This window comes from Ovis canadensis, chromosome 1 (assembly GCF_042477335.2).
Source record: "Ovis canadensis isolate MfBH-ARS-UI-01 breed Bighorn chromosome 1, ARS-UI_OviCan_v2, whole genome shotgun sequence".
Taxonomy (NCBI): domain Eukaryota; kingdom Metazoa; phylum Chordata; class Mammalia; order Artiodactyla; family Bovidae; genus Ovis; species Ovis canadensis.
This window is the reverse complement of record NC_091245.1, coordinates 114,002,081-114,014,715: the sequence shown is the minus strand read 5'-3', so window position 1 is coordinate 114,014,715 and position 12,635 is coordinate 114,002,081. Positions and strand designations below refer to the sequence as shown.

The following is a 12,635-nucleotide window of genomic DNA, read 5'->3' as shown; positions in this document are numbered from 1 at the left end:
ACTCATGATAAAGACAAATTGAATGAAAATTGAAAAATACTTAGACTGAGTAACTAAAACTAGAGCATATCAGAATTAGCCAACGCTCAGTGTTTTACATGTGCTCGTGGGTAAGGAATACTATACTAACCGTCAATGTTTAGACTGTATGTTAAACAGTATTTTCTGTTAAATAAATCTGTTTTTAAAAAATGAAATACAATTTCACCATATTACAGTGAGAGGAATAAATAGCCAGTAACTATTCTGATTGGTCAGTGCCATACCAATGAACTCCTCAGATGGAATCTTCCTCTGGGTTCTGCTCTGGCTCTCCCTATACACTCCAGAGAATCCCAGGGATGGGGGAGCCTGGTGGGCTGCCGTCTATGCGGTCGCACAGTCAGGCACGACTGAAGCGACTTGGCAGCAGCAGCATACACTCCAGAAACCTTCCCCATACCACTGCTAGCCAACTCTAAGAAACTCTAGATAGTCACTTCCAAGGAGCCCACTCAGTGCCTCCCAATATGCAGGTCTCATTTAAGCCAGCCTGCTGCAGGTCCTGGATATAGGTCCCTGTCCCTAAATGTCTCCCAGGACAGGGCTACCTGAACCACAGTCCAATTAACAAGCGCTCAGTGTCAGTCTGACCACTACTCAGCAAACTTCTGTAGTCACCCTTGCTTGTAGCCATCTGTGGGAACTGCAGGCTCCACCCAATCTTGGCACCAAGAGAGCCGGAATAGCAGAGAGAGCAGGCAGGCAGTAATAGGTCATGGTGAAGGCATCGGTCAGGTGTTGTGGCCTCTGCTGCTTTTCTTACACTGAAGTATAAGAAAAACTGGGGACTAAGGGATGACTGAGATGCACTTGTTCTCTTTTTCTATCCATGTTCTACTAATATTTTACCTTCTTGGGATGAGGTGGGTTTTTTTTTTTTTCTTTTAAAAACCCAAACATCTTCCCACCATGGGCATTAAAATTTGTTTTAGTGATAAAATGAATAATTAATATTTGAGTGTTGCCAGGCACTATTCTAAACATTAACTAACTCATTTGAAAGTTGTAATTATGATCTTTATCCCCTCTGACAGATGAGGGAACTGAGACAGAGAGCCGAAACTCCAACCCGGGGAGCACGAGAGACCCATGTGCCCAGCCACCACATTTCGTCGCCTCATCCAGCCTAAGTGGCTGAGGTCAGCCTAATTGCATATCTCATTCCAATAAGTGATTTTTGTATGACAGAGATAACACATACATAAAACCCTTGGACAATATCTTAAAGGCTAGAAAAAATGTTAATACAATTGCTGCTAGTTCTGCAGAAGATGACAGGGAATTCAGTATCAACATCTATCCTTTCCTAATTTTAAGAAAAAGTTTTCTACTTATTGAGACAAGATATCCAATGATTATCCATTCTGGGGGAAAGGAATTGGAGGAATTTGATGCATTTCCCCTATGCTAAACCAGGGTTCACATTCCAGGATGTCTGGCTCTAGATGAGTGATCACACCATCATGATTATCTGGGCCGTGAAGATCTCTTTTTGTACAGTTCTTCTGTGTATTCTTGCCACCTCTTCTTAATATCTTCTACTTCTGTTATGTCCATACCATTTCTGTCCTTCATCAAGCCCATCTTTGCATGAAATGTTCCCTTGGTAGCTCTAATTTTCTTGAGATCTCTAGTCTTCCCATTCTGTTCTTTTCCTCTATTTCTTTGCATTGATTGCAGAGGAAGGCTTTCTTATCTCTCCTTGATATTCTTTGGAACTCTGCATTCAGATGCTTATATCTTTCCTTTTCTCCATTGCTTTTCACTTCTCTTCTTTTCACAGCTATTTGTAAGACCTCCTCAGACAGCCATTTTGCTTTTTTGCATTTCTTTTCCATGGGGATGGTCTTGATCCCTGTCTCCTGTACAATGTCACAAACCTCCGTCCATAGTTCATCAGGCACTCTATCTGTCAGATCTAGTCCCTTAAATCTATTTCTCACTTCCACTGTATAATCAGAAGGGATTTGATTTAGGTCATACCTGAATGGTCTAGTGGTTTTCCCTACTTTCTTCAATTTAAGTCTGAATCTGGCAATAAGGAGTTCATGATCTGAGCCACAGTCAGCTCCCAGTCTTGTTTTTGCTGACCGTGTAGAGCTTCTCCATCTTTGGCTGCAAAGAATATAATCAATCTGATTTCGGTATTGACCATCTGGTGATGTCCATGTGTAGAGTCTTCTCTTGTCTTGTTGGAAGAGGGTGTTTGTTATGACCAGTGCATTCTCTTGACAAAACTCTATTACCCTTTGCTCTGCTACATTCCATATTCCAAGGCCAAATTTGCCTGTTACTCCAGATGTTTCTTGACTTCCTACTTTTGCATTCCAGTCCCCTATAATGAAAAGGACATCTTTTTGGGGTGTTAGTTCTAAAAGGTCCTGTAGGTCTTCATAGAACCATTCAACTTCAGCTTCTTCAGCATTACTGGTCAGGGCATAGACTTGGATTACTGTGATATTGAATGGTTTGCCTTAGAAACGAACAGAGATCATTCTGTCATTTTTGAGATTGCATCCAAGTACTGCATTTTGGACTCTTTTGTTAACCATGACGGCTACTCCATTTCTTCTAAGGGATTCCTGCCCACAGTAGTAGATATAATGGTCATCTGAGTTGAATTCACCCATTCCAGTCCATCTTAGTTCAGTGATTCCTAGAATGTTGACATTCACTCTTGCCATCTCCTGTTTGACCACTTCCAATTTGCCTTGATTCATGGACCTAACATTCCAGGGTCCTATGCAATATTGCTCTTTACAGCATCGGACCTTGCTTCTATCACCAGTCACATCCACAATTGGATGTGAGTCAAGTGGGCCTTAGAAAGCATCACTATGAACAAAGCTAGTGGAGGTGATGGAATTCCAGTTGAGCTATTTCAGATCTTGAAAGATGATGCTGTGAAGGTGCTACAGTCAATATGCCAGCAAATTTGGGAAGCTCAGCAGTGGCCACAGGACTGGAAAAGGTCAGTTTTCATTCCAATCTCAAAGAAAGGCAATGCCAAAGAATGCTCAAACTACCACACAATTACACTCATCTCACAAGCTAGTAAAGTAATGCTCCAAATTCTCCAAGCCAGCCTTCAGCAATACATGAACCGTGAACTTCCAGATGTTCAAGCTGGTTTTAGAAAAGGCAGAGGAACCAGAGATCAAATTGCCAACATCCGCTGGATCATTGAAAAAGCAAGAGAGTTCCAGAAAAACATCTATTTCTGCTTTATTGCCTATGCCAAAGCCTTTGACTGTGTGGACCACAATAAATGGTGGAAAATCCTGAAAGAGATGGGAACACCAGACCATCTGACCTGTCTCTTGAGAAACCTGTATGCAGGTCAGGAAGCAACAGTTAGAACTGGACGTGGAACAACAGTCTGGTTCCAAATAGGAAAAGGAATATGCCAAGGCTGTATATTGTCACCCTGCTTATTTAACTTATATGCAGAGTACATCATGAGAAACACTGGGCTGGAAGAAGCATAAGCTGGAATCAAGATTGCAGGGAGAAATATCAATAACGTCAGATATGCAGATGACACCACCCTTATGGCAGAAAGTGAAGAGGAACTAAAAAGCCTCTTGATGAAAATGAAGGAGGAGAGTGAAAACGTTGGCTTAAAGCTCAACATTCAGAAAACGAAGATCATGGCATCTGGTCCCATCGCTTCATGGCAAATAGGTGGGGAAACAGTGGAAACAGTGACAGACTTTATTTTGGGGGACTCCAAAATCACTGCAGATGGTGATTGCAGCCATGAAATTAAAAGACGCTTACTCTTTGGAAAGAAAGTTATGACCAACCTAGATAGCATATTGAAAAGTAGAGACATTACTTTGCCAACAAAGGTCCATCTAGTCAAGGCTATGGTTTTTCCAGTGGTCATGTATGGATGTGAGAGTTGGACGATGAAGAAAGCTGAGGGCCGAAGAATTGATGCTTTTGAACTATGGTGTTGGAGAAGACTCTTGAGAGTCCCTTGGACTGCAAGGAGATCCAACTAGTCCATCCTAAAGGTGATCAGTCCTGGGTGTTCATTGGAAGGACTGATGTTGAAGCTGAAACTCCAATATTTTGGCCACCTCATGCGAAGAGTTGACTCACTGGAAAAGACCCTGATGCTGGGAGGGATTGGGGGCAGGAGGAGAAATGGACAACAGAGGATGAGATCGCTGGATGGCATCACCGACTGAATGGACATGGGTTTGGGTGAACTCCGGGAGTTGGTGATGGACAGGGAGGCCTAGTGTGCTGCAATTCATGGGGTCCCAAAGAGTCAGACACAACTGAGCGATTGAATTAAACTGAAACCAGGGTTCAGGTAGAAGCATCATTTGTCTAGTGACAGCTGTATAAAATAGAGCCAACAGTTATTAAAAATCAACTAATTTGGAGATGAATAGAAAGGTTTAACATAGTATTTGCCCTGACATTACCCAGAGAGCAGTTTTATAAGGTACAAAAACACTTTTATTTACATACATAAAGAATAATTGAGAATTTTTGAAATACATACTCTTAAAAATGTTTTAAGTCTTCAGAATATTCCTAGCTAAACACATTCCTAGCTCTGTGTTTCAACATAAATGAATCCCATAAAACTAATATTTAATGGAAAAAATGCTAGTTGCAAAAGAATACATGCCACCTGATGCCAGTTATGTAAATTTTAAATTCCTGTATATCAATACTCTGCTTAAGAATGAAACAGAAGAAGACTCCAATGTTCCTCTATTTTTCTTCTTCCCAGTAAGGAGTCTTATTTTGGATTTTATATTTATTATTCCTTTGGTTTTTATAAGCTTCACTACTTGTGTGTGTGCATGTGTGCTGAGTCATTTCTGTCATTTCTTTGCAACCTTTATGCAATTCTTTGTGACCTTAGGGACCGTAGCCTACCCTGCTCCTCTGTCCATGGGATTCTCCAGGCAAGAATTCTGGCATACCTGGGTTGCCATGCCCTCCTCCAGGGTCATTATTTGTGTGTATATTATCAAATATCTGAAGAGCAATTAAATTAGATAGAAAATAAAGAGGATTCAAGCCTTGGAAGAAGGAACGACAATGGGTAATATCTTCATTCTGAGAGCACTCACCAGTCAGACAGAGTCAGGCATACGAACATGCTGAAAACCAGCCTTAAACCTCATGCATCAAGATACAGTTTAGAGCTGCCAGATGGGCTGGAAACTGAAGGAATAAATTTCAGAAAGCAGGGAGCATCATCAGGGGAAAACAATTTGCAAATGAATCATATTTCATATCTTTGGTTCACCCTAGTACCTGCTATGGAGAAGGCAATGGCAACCCACTCCAGTACTCTTGACTGGAAAATCCCATGGATGGAGGAGCCTAGAAGGCTGCAGTCCATGGGGTCGCAGAGGGTTGGACACGACTGAGCGACTTCACTTTCACTTTTCACTTTCATGCATTGGAGAAGGAAATGGCAACCCACTCCATTGTTCTTGCCTGGAGAATCCCAGGGACGGGGGAGCCTGGTGGGCTGCCATCTATGGGGTCGCACAGAGTCGGACACGACTGAAGCGACTTAGCAGCAGCAGCAGCAGTACCTGCTATGTACTGATTCGAGGGAGGCCAGGGGAAAAATAACAGCTGAAAGTCTAAAAGAATACTGAGCAGAGATTTTAAGAGCTGTCCTACTAGAGGAGGAAAAGACACTGGAAATGACATAAATATTCAAAAATAGGAGACTTGCTAAAGACATTATGATGTAGCCATATAGTATAACAATGAGGTCATTAAACTAATGTTTTAGACTAGTACTTAATCAATTTAGAAATATTCACGTTTAAGTAAACATTCAAGTAGCTTTAAAAATGTGTGCAGTATGATTCTAACCTTGCAGTTAAAAATGCCAAAGAGATAAAACATACAGCAAAATAGTAATAGAGATCTTCTGGATGATGGAAATATGCGTGCCTTTTATTTCTTTGTGAGTGGCTTATTTTCTGCATTTTCTGTAAGGACTCTATATTATCCTTATATTCAGGAAAAATATTATCCTTTGGGGAAAAATGAGCACATAATATCTACCAGGTGCTTACACAAGGCACTACTTCAAAGGACTCTAGCCTTGCAAAGTGTCTAAAAACTGTATTTTAGCTCCTCTCCCTTATTAAGAAACTGCAGCCCAGAAAAGTTAAACGACTTGCAAACACGCCAACCGTTTTTAGTGATAAATAAGCAAACAATAGGCCTTCTGACTGTCAAACCAGTGACTCATTTCTTTGTAAACCAGTTTAGACATAAGATCTTGGTTTATTCTTCATCATCCCTTGTAGAGAAGAGGTTTGTTTCATAAATTGCATTCTTCCCTGTAGTATGGCAGTGCAAAGAGTGTGGGCTTGAGAACGTAGGTCGGCCCCTACTGAAAAGCAATATGAAGGAAGGGAGCGAATGAGAGCTTAGTGAATCGTCGACGCAGGAGAAAATAAGAAGGAAAAAAGGTGGAAATCTGGAGTACAAGGTTTAAGGCAGAGCCTGAATGCTGGGATGGGATTCAAGTATGCCGCAGGAAAACAACAGGGATGGCCCACTTAGCTGCAGAGCAGGTGGAAACTTGATTGCAGGATTGATGATTCGATGCATTTAACGCAAACCGGGGGTCAAAATAACCGCAGCAACTTGACCAGGATCTGCTCTTGACCAGGATCGAAGAAATTTGCATGCAAGAGAAGTACTCTTGGAAAGTGCCTTAAGTTGTTTGCTGCTGCTGCTGCTGCTGCTGCTGCTAAGTCGCTTCAGTCGTGTCCGACTCTTTGTGACCTCATGGACTGCAGCCTGCAAGGCTCCTCCGTCCATGGGATTTTCCAGGCAAGAGTACTGGAGTGGGGTGCCATTGCCTTCTCCGAAAGTTGTTCAGTCTTTGTTTTGGCAGTGGGAGGACAAAATAAAACCAGTCCTTTCGCCTCCCCGTCAGGGAATCGAACCCCGGTCTCCCGCGTGACAGGCGGGGATACTCACCACTATACTAACGAGGAAAACGACAACTACATACGTAAAATTGCTCGTTAGGAAGATACTTCTAAACTGCCATAGTCACTCCTTGAAAAATGGCTGTCATTTTACTGTATCTAGTCTGTCACGTTGCAATTGAAACATAATAGGAGCTCCACGTGTAATTTAAACTTTCTAATAGCCACCTTAAAAAGTAAGAAACAGGTGATATTTTTAATAATGTGATTTAACCCAAAATTCCGAAATAAGAACTAGATTTTTTTTACATAATTTTCAAGCTGGTAAGCATTTTTACATTTACAGATACCACATTTCAACTCAGACGTTAAATTTTCATTGGAAAAAAATGACTAATATTTAGATTTCATGACATTCACAACTGAAATTCAAGTGGATTCATAACGTACCAAGTCGTTCGTAAAGTACTTTAACGTTCTGCAATAGGTAAATGGAGTATCTGTTTAACTTTTTACAACAATTTACTTCAATTAATTAATGTATTAATTACAATTAACTAGACTTTGACATGCATTTCCTCAGACACATTCGCCAGTTTCAAGGGCCCAACAGCTTGTAGCTACTGTATCAGTCTCGAAGGTATAAAACCATGGCCCCTTTCTGAAGCTCAGTTTCAGACAGGACATCCGGAAGATCCCAGAGATTTCTCAAGAGCTGAAAGTTTGAAATGGAAGGCAGGAGGGAAGGTAAGAGAGAAAAGCAACGCTTCAGATTCGAATCCCTCCAAAATGTAGCTGGGCAGAGAATGAGGTCGAGGGAGAAAGTGAGGTATGGCTGCAGTTCTAGTTTCAGTTCTGAGTTTCGCTCAGGCTTTAAACTGCAAAAAACGTCGCACGCTCTGCTTCTCTCTTCATTTAGTTAGCGTGGAAGAAGGAAAAGAAAAACACCTGCGTTGGCCGGGAATCGAACCCGGGTCAACTGCTTGGAAGGCAGCTATGCTCACCACTATACCACCAACGCTTGCTTAGTAAGTTTCTCGAATTACATGTATAAGAGTAATAGAGGCTATGACTGCAAATGTTTTTCAGTACTGTTTTGTGTCTGAAACCCCAAAATACACAGAGCCTTTTCTAGGCAAGGATGGACCCCGTCCTTACTCTTCTTAGTCGGCCCCGCCAACGAAGGACGAGGGCCTGAAACCCAGAGATCACCAGGGGCCCGGAGCTGGAAGGACGGAACAGCGGGAAGCCAGGAGGGAAAGCCAACGCCTCGCTCGGCAGAGCGTTTTCTTACCCATGCCCCCGCCTTCTGTCATCCGAACTCCCTGCTCCGCCGCTTGGCGCCGCCCCAGGACTAGATCCACAGGGTGTTGCATTCGGTAAGGGCGATTTGAAGAGAAGGGACCAAGGGCGAGCAGCCAACAAACGAGTCCGCTCTGGTGTGGCTATGTCTCCCAAGAGAAGGAGCGAGAGGAACGTTCGAAGGGGCACTGGAGAAATGGATCTTTGCAGTTTAGGATGGTGATGACGTAGGAAATAAGAGTCAGAAACAGTTTTATTTTCCCTATTTTGCGAAGAAGTCCAGGGAGGAGTTGTAGCTTTATTTAAAATGAGAAAGTAACATCATTCTACAGCACTTTTTGACAGTCTTAGAAGGAAATAAGAAACCAGGCTTCCCGTGTGTCAGGATGGCCGAGCGGTCTAAGGCGCTGCGTTCAGGTCGCAGTCTCCCCTGGAGGCGTGGGTTCGAATCCCACTTCTGACAACAACAAATCGTTTTCTTCGGGCTTTTCTTATTTATTTCCAATCAACAAGTAGGATTGAATTCGTGGAGAAACGACTATTGATTAATCAACCCTTTATTTTGTAATCAAAGCTTTTTTTTATCAACACTTGTTAATGCTCCCTATCTACATATGAAGTGTGCTTCACTTTGAATATAAAACTGAATCTATTTAGATCTATATATGCGTTGTGTGTTAGTCGCTCAGTCGTGTCTGCCTCTTTGTGATCCCATAGACTGTAGTCCACCAGGCTCCTGTGTCCATGAAATTTTCCAGGCGAGAATACTGGAACGGGTTGCCAATTCCTTCTCCAATTTAGATCTATCCCTAGTTACAATTTTTTTTTTCTTTCCTTTAGACTCCAGTTCCTCAGTGCTTCTTCACCTCATGGAGAAAAGCCCTCAGTCCAGATCTTAATTTGCAATTGACTCGAGTCTTTTGTGCTCAAGACTGTAGCGTCAAGCTTTGGTGAGACTGATTCCCCACCATCTTGCCAAACTGCTCCCACCACCAGTTTTTATTCAGTAGGCTTGCTGTACCACCAAAAAACAGGGAAAGAAATCAACATACCAAACCCAGGGAAAAGTAATAGAGAGGGAGAATAAACTCATGGCGTTATTTCAAGAACTTTTTCTTCAAGACCTAAAAAAGCCACTTTCTCATTTGAGAGGAACTGGTTATAGAAAAATGTCGTCCTTTGCAGAAGAGAGAAGAACTGTCAATCCGAAGAGGCTGAATGTGTGAGGTTCATAAGCATGAAGATGGAAGGATCTTTAGGTTGGTTAGTGAAAGTTCACATTCTTTGTTATTTACTAGACTATAACCTTGGGAAATGTATTTGACTTTTCTGAGCATTAGTTTGCTTGTTGTAAAATGGAGACAGAATTCTTGTGAGGATTGAGTGAGATGACCTAGGAGCTTATTAGAAACAAAAATCTCAAGCTGTACCTCTGATTTACTGAATCCACGTCTTGTAAGATTCTCAAATGATTCTCACGCATATTAAAGTTTGAAAGCACTGGTCTATCTGATTTAGATCTTTAATGTGGAATATCCTTTCCCTTTCAAACTTTTACTCTGTCTCATTTGAGCACTTACAGTATACCAGTGGCTGCTTAAAACAGAGGGTAAAAAGTTAAATTAGATACTGTATCTAAACTAAAGAAGATAAGAGTGTATCCATAAGAGAGACACGGAAAAAATAACAAAGCTGAACCTTAACCAAATGATCAAGATTAAGATCACCAGAGTTTAGTCACATTGGTATCACATACCTCCTGATATAATGCAATAAGATGGGCACTTCACCCTGTGATATACTGCCCCCAAACCCCCACTCTAATCATGAGAAGTCTGACAAACCCAAATTGGGGGACAATCTGCTTCCTTGGTAGCTCAGCTGGTAAAGAATCCACCTGCAACCCAGGAGACCTGGGTTGGATCCCTGGGTTGGGAAGATCCCCTGGAGAAGGGAAAAGCTACCCACTCCAGTATTCTGGCCTGGAGAATTTCACGGACTGTATAGTCCATGGGGTTGCAAAGAGTCGGACACGACTGAGCAACTTTCACTTTCCTTCTGCCAAATACCTAACCAGTACTTCTCTAAATGTGAAAAATTGTTTGACACTGTGTTATTTCTTTATTTATTCATTCATTCATTTTTGGCCATACTGAGACTGCATTGCTGCATGTGGGCTTTCTGTAGTTGCAGGGAGTGGCAGACTATTCTCTAGCTGGGCTTCTCACTGCAGAGCAGAGGATCTATGTGCTCCAGCTTCAACAGTTGCAGCACAGGGACTCATTAGTTGTTTGTGGCTCAAGGGCCCTAGAGCGTGCAGGTGTCAGTAGTTGTGGCACATGGGCTCAGTAGTTGCAGAGCTTGGGCTTAATTGCTCCAAGGCTCCATGTAAGACCTTTACATTTAGAGAAGGTGGATGAAGGATATACAGCGACTTTCTATAGTATCTTTACAACTCTCTGTTCATCTAAAATTATTGCAAAATAAAAAGGTCTTAACCACAACAACAACAACAACAAACAGTGGTTACCTGTTAGGAATAGTAGCAGTTGGGAGTGGGGCAAGGAACTGCTATTATTCTTGTTCTGCCCTCACCACCACCACGAGGCTTGTGGGATCTTAACTCCCCCTACCACGGACAGAAACCCAGCCAAGGCAGTGGAAGTATAGAGTCCTAACCACTGGACCACCAGGGAGTTCCCAAAACTGCTGATCTTTCATTGGAAGGGTTGTAGGAAGTTTTGATTTTTTAATAATGGAATGTATTTTGTTTCAATATTTTGGGAAACAATTAATATTTTAATCACAATAGTTGTGATTACAGGAATCAAACTAAGACTATATATACATAATACAAAAACATTTAAATACCATGCTGTCCTCCAACCCAGGGATCAAACTGCATCTCCTGCATTGTAGGGGGATTCTTTAACTCTGAGCCACCAGGGAAGCACATTAACAGGAAACAATCCCCAAAGTATCTAAAGCATCAGCAATAGTCATTCAGAAGTAGATGAAGTGGTTCAGTTCAGTTCAGTCGCTTAGTCGTGTCTGGCTCTTTGCGACCCCATGAATCGCAGCACACCAGGCCTCCCTGTCCATCACTAGCTCCCAGAGTTCACCCAAACTCATGTCCATCGAGTAGGTGATGCCATCCAGCCATCTCATCCTCTGTCATCCTCTTCTCCTCCTGCCCCCAATCCCTCCCAGCATCAGGGGCTTTTCCAATGAGTCAACTCTTTGCATGGCCAAAGTATTGGAGTTTCAGCTTTAGCACCACTCCTTCCAATGAACACCCAGGACTGATTTCCTTTAGGATGAACTGGTTGCATCTCCTTGCATTCCAAGGGACTCTCAAGAGTCTTCTCCAACACCATAGTTCAAAAGCATCAATTCTTCGGCGCTCAGCTTTCTTCATTGTCCAATTCTCACATCCATACATGACCACTGGAAAAACCATAGCCTTGACTAGATGGACCTTTGTTGGCAAAGTAATGTCTCTACTTTTCAATATGCTATCTAGGTTGGCCATAACTTTCCTTCCAAGGAGTAAGCGCCTTTTAATTTCATGGCTGTACTCACCATCTGCAGTGATTTTGGAGCCCAAAAAAATAAAGTCTGACACAGTTTCCACTGTTTCCCCATCTATTTCCTATAAAGTGATGGGCTCAGATGCCATGATCTTCGTTTTCTGAATGTTGAGCTTTAAGTCAACTTTTTCACTCTCCTCCTTCACTTTCATCAAGAGGCTTTTTAGTTCCTCTTCACTTTCTGCCATAAGGGTGGTGTCATCTGCATATCTGAGGTTATTGATATTTCTCCCTGCAATCTTGATTCCAGCTTGTGCTTCTTCCAGCCCAGCATTTCTCATGATGTACTCTGCATATAAATAAGTTAAATAAGCAAGGTGACAATATACAGCCTTGACGTACTCCTTTTCCTATTTGGAACCAGTCTGTTGTTCCATGTCCAGTTCTAACTGTTGCTTCCTGACCTGCATACAGGTTTCTCAAGAGGCAGGTCAGGTGGTCTGGTATTCTCATCTCTTTCAGAATTTTCCATAGTTTATTGTGAGATGAGTGCAATTGTGCAGTAGTTTGAGCATTCTTTGGGATTGCCTTTCTTTGGCAATGAAGTGGTTAGTTTTGTTTAAATCTCTCTGTAGAAAAATAGATACCATCCAAATGAGATCGGAAGTGTTTTCACAACTAAGCATGATGAAATTCTCCTTCTTATAACCTGTGTCTGTTTAGAGAGAGAGATTGTTGAAATGTGAGGAAACTCCAAACCTTGTAGCTGCCATCATTCTGCTTGAGAAGTTACAAACAGGTTGCGGTGGTCAATGTTGGAAGC

General features: G+C 42.1%; 1 protein-coding gene and 3 non-coding genes across 6 annotated transcripts in view; 2 read left to right on the top strand and 2 right to left on the bottom strand.

The window, feature by feature from the left end:
• The window catches only part of LOC138417273 (low affinity immunoglobulin gamma Fc region receptor III-A-like), a 30,358-nt gene extending 18,446 nt beyond the window's left edge, over positions 1 to 11,912 (top strand). For 2 of the 3 annotated variants that reach the window (XM_069547111.1, XM_069547137.1), the window contains exon 6: positions 9,123 to 9,927. The gene's annotated coding sequence lies outside the window, so the exon portion shown is untranslated. Of the gene's footprint in view, positions 1 to 9,122 lie in introns of all 3 variants that reach the window. The other variant, XM_069547088.1, reaches the window with a different exon arrangement.
• On the bottom strand, positions 6,975 to 7,046 carry TRNAD-GUC (transfer RNA aspartic acid (anticodon GUC)). The gene has a single exon. It is a non-coding gene; the product is annotated as a tRNA-Asp (tRNA).
• On the bottom strand, positions 7,930 to 8,001 carry TRNAG-UCC (transfer RNA glycine (anticodon UCC)). The gene has a single exon. It is a non-coding gene; the product is annotated as a tRNA-Gly (tRNA).
• TRNAL-CAG (transfer RNA leucine (anticodon CAG)) lies at positions 8,663 to 8,745 on the top strand. The gene has a single exon. It is a non-coding gene; the product is annotated as a tRNA-Leu (tRNA).
• Positions 11,913 to 12,635: the final 723 nt, after the last annotated feature.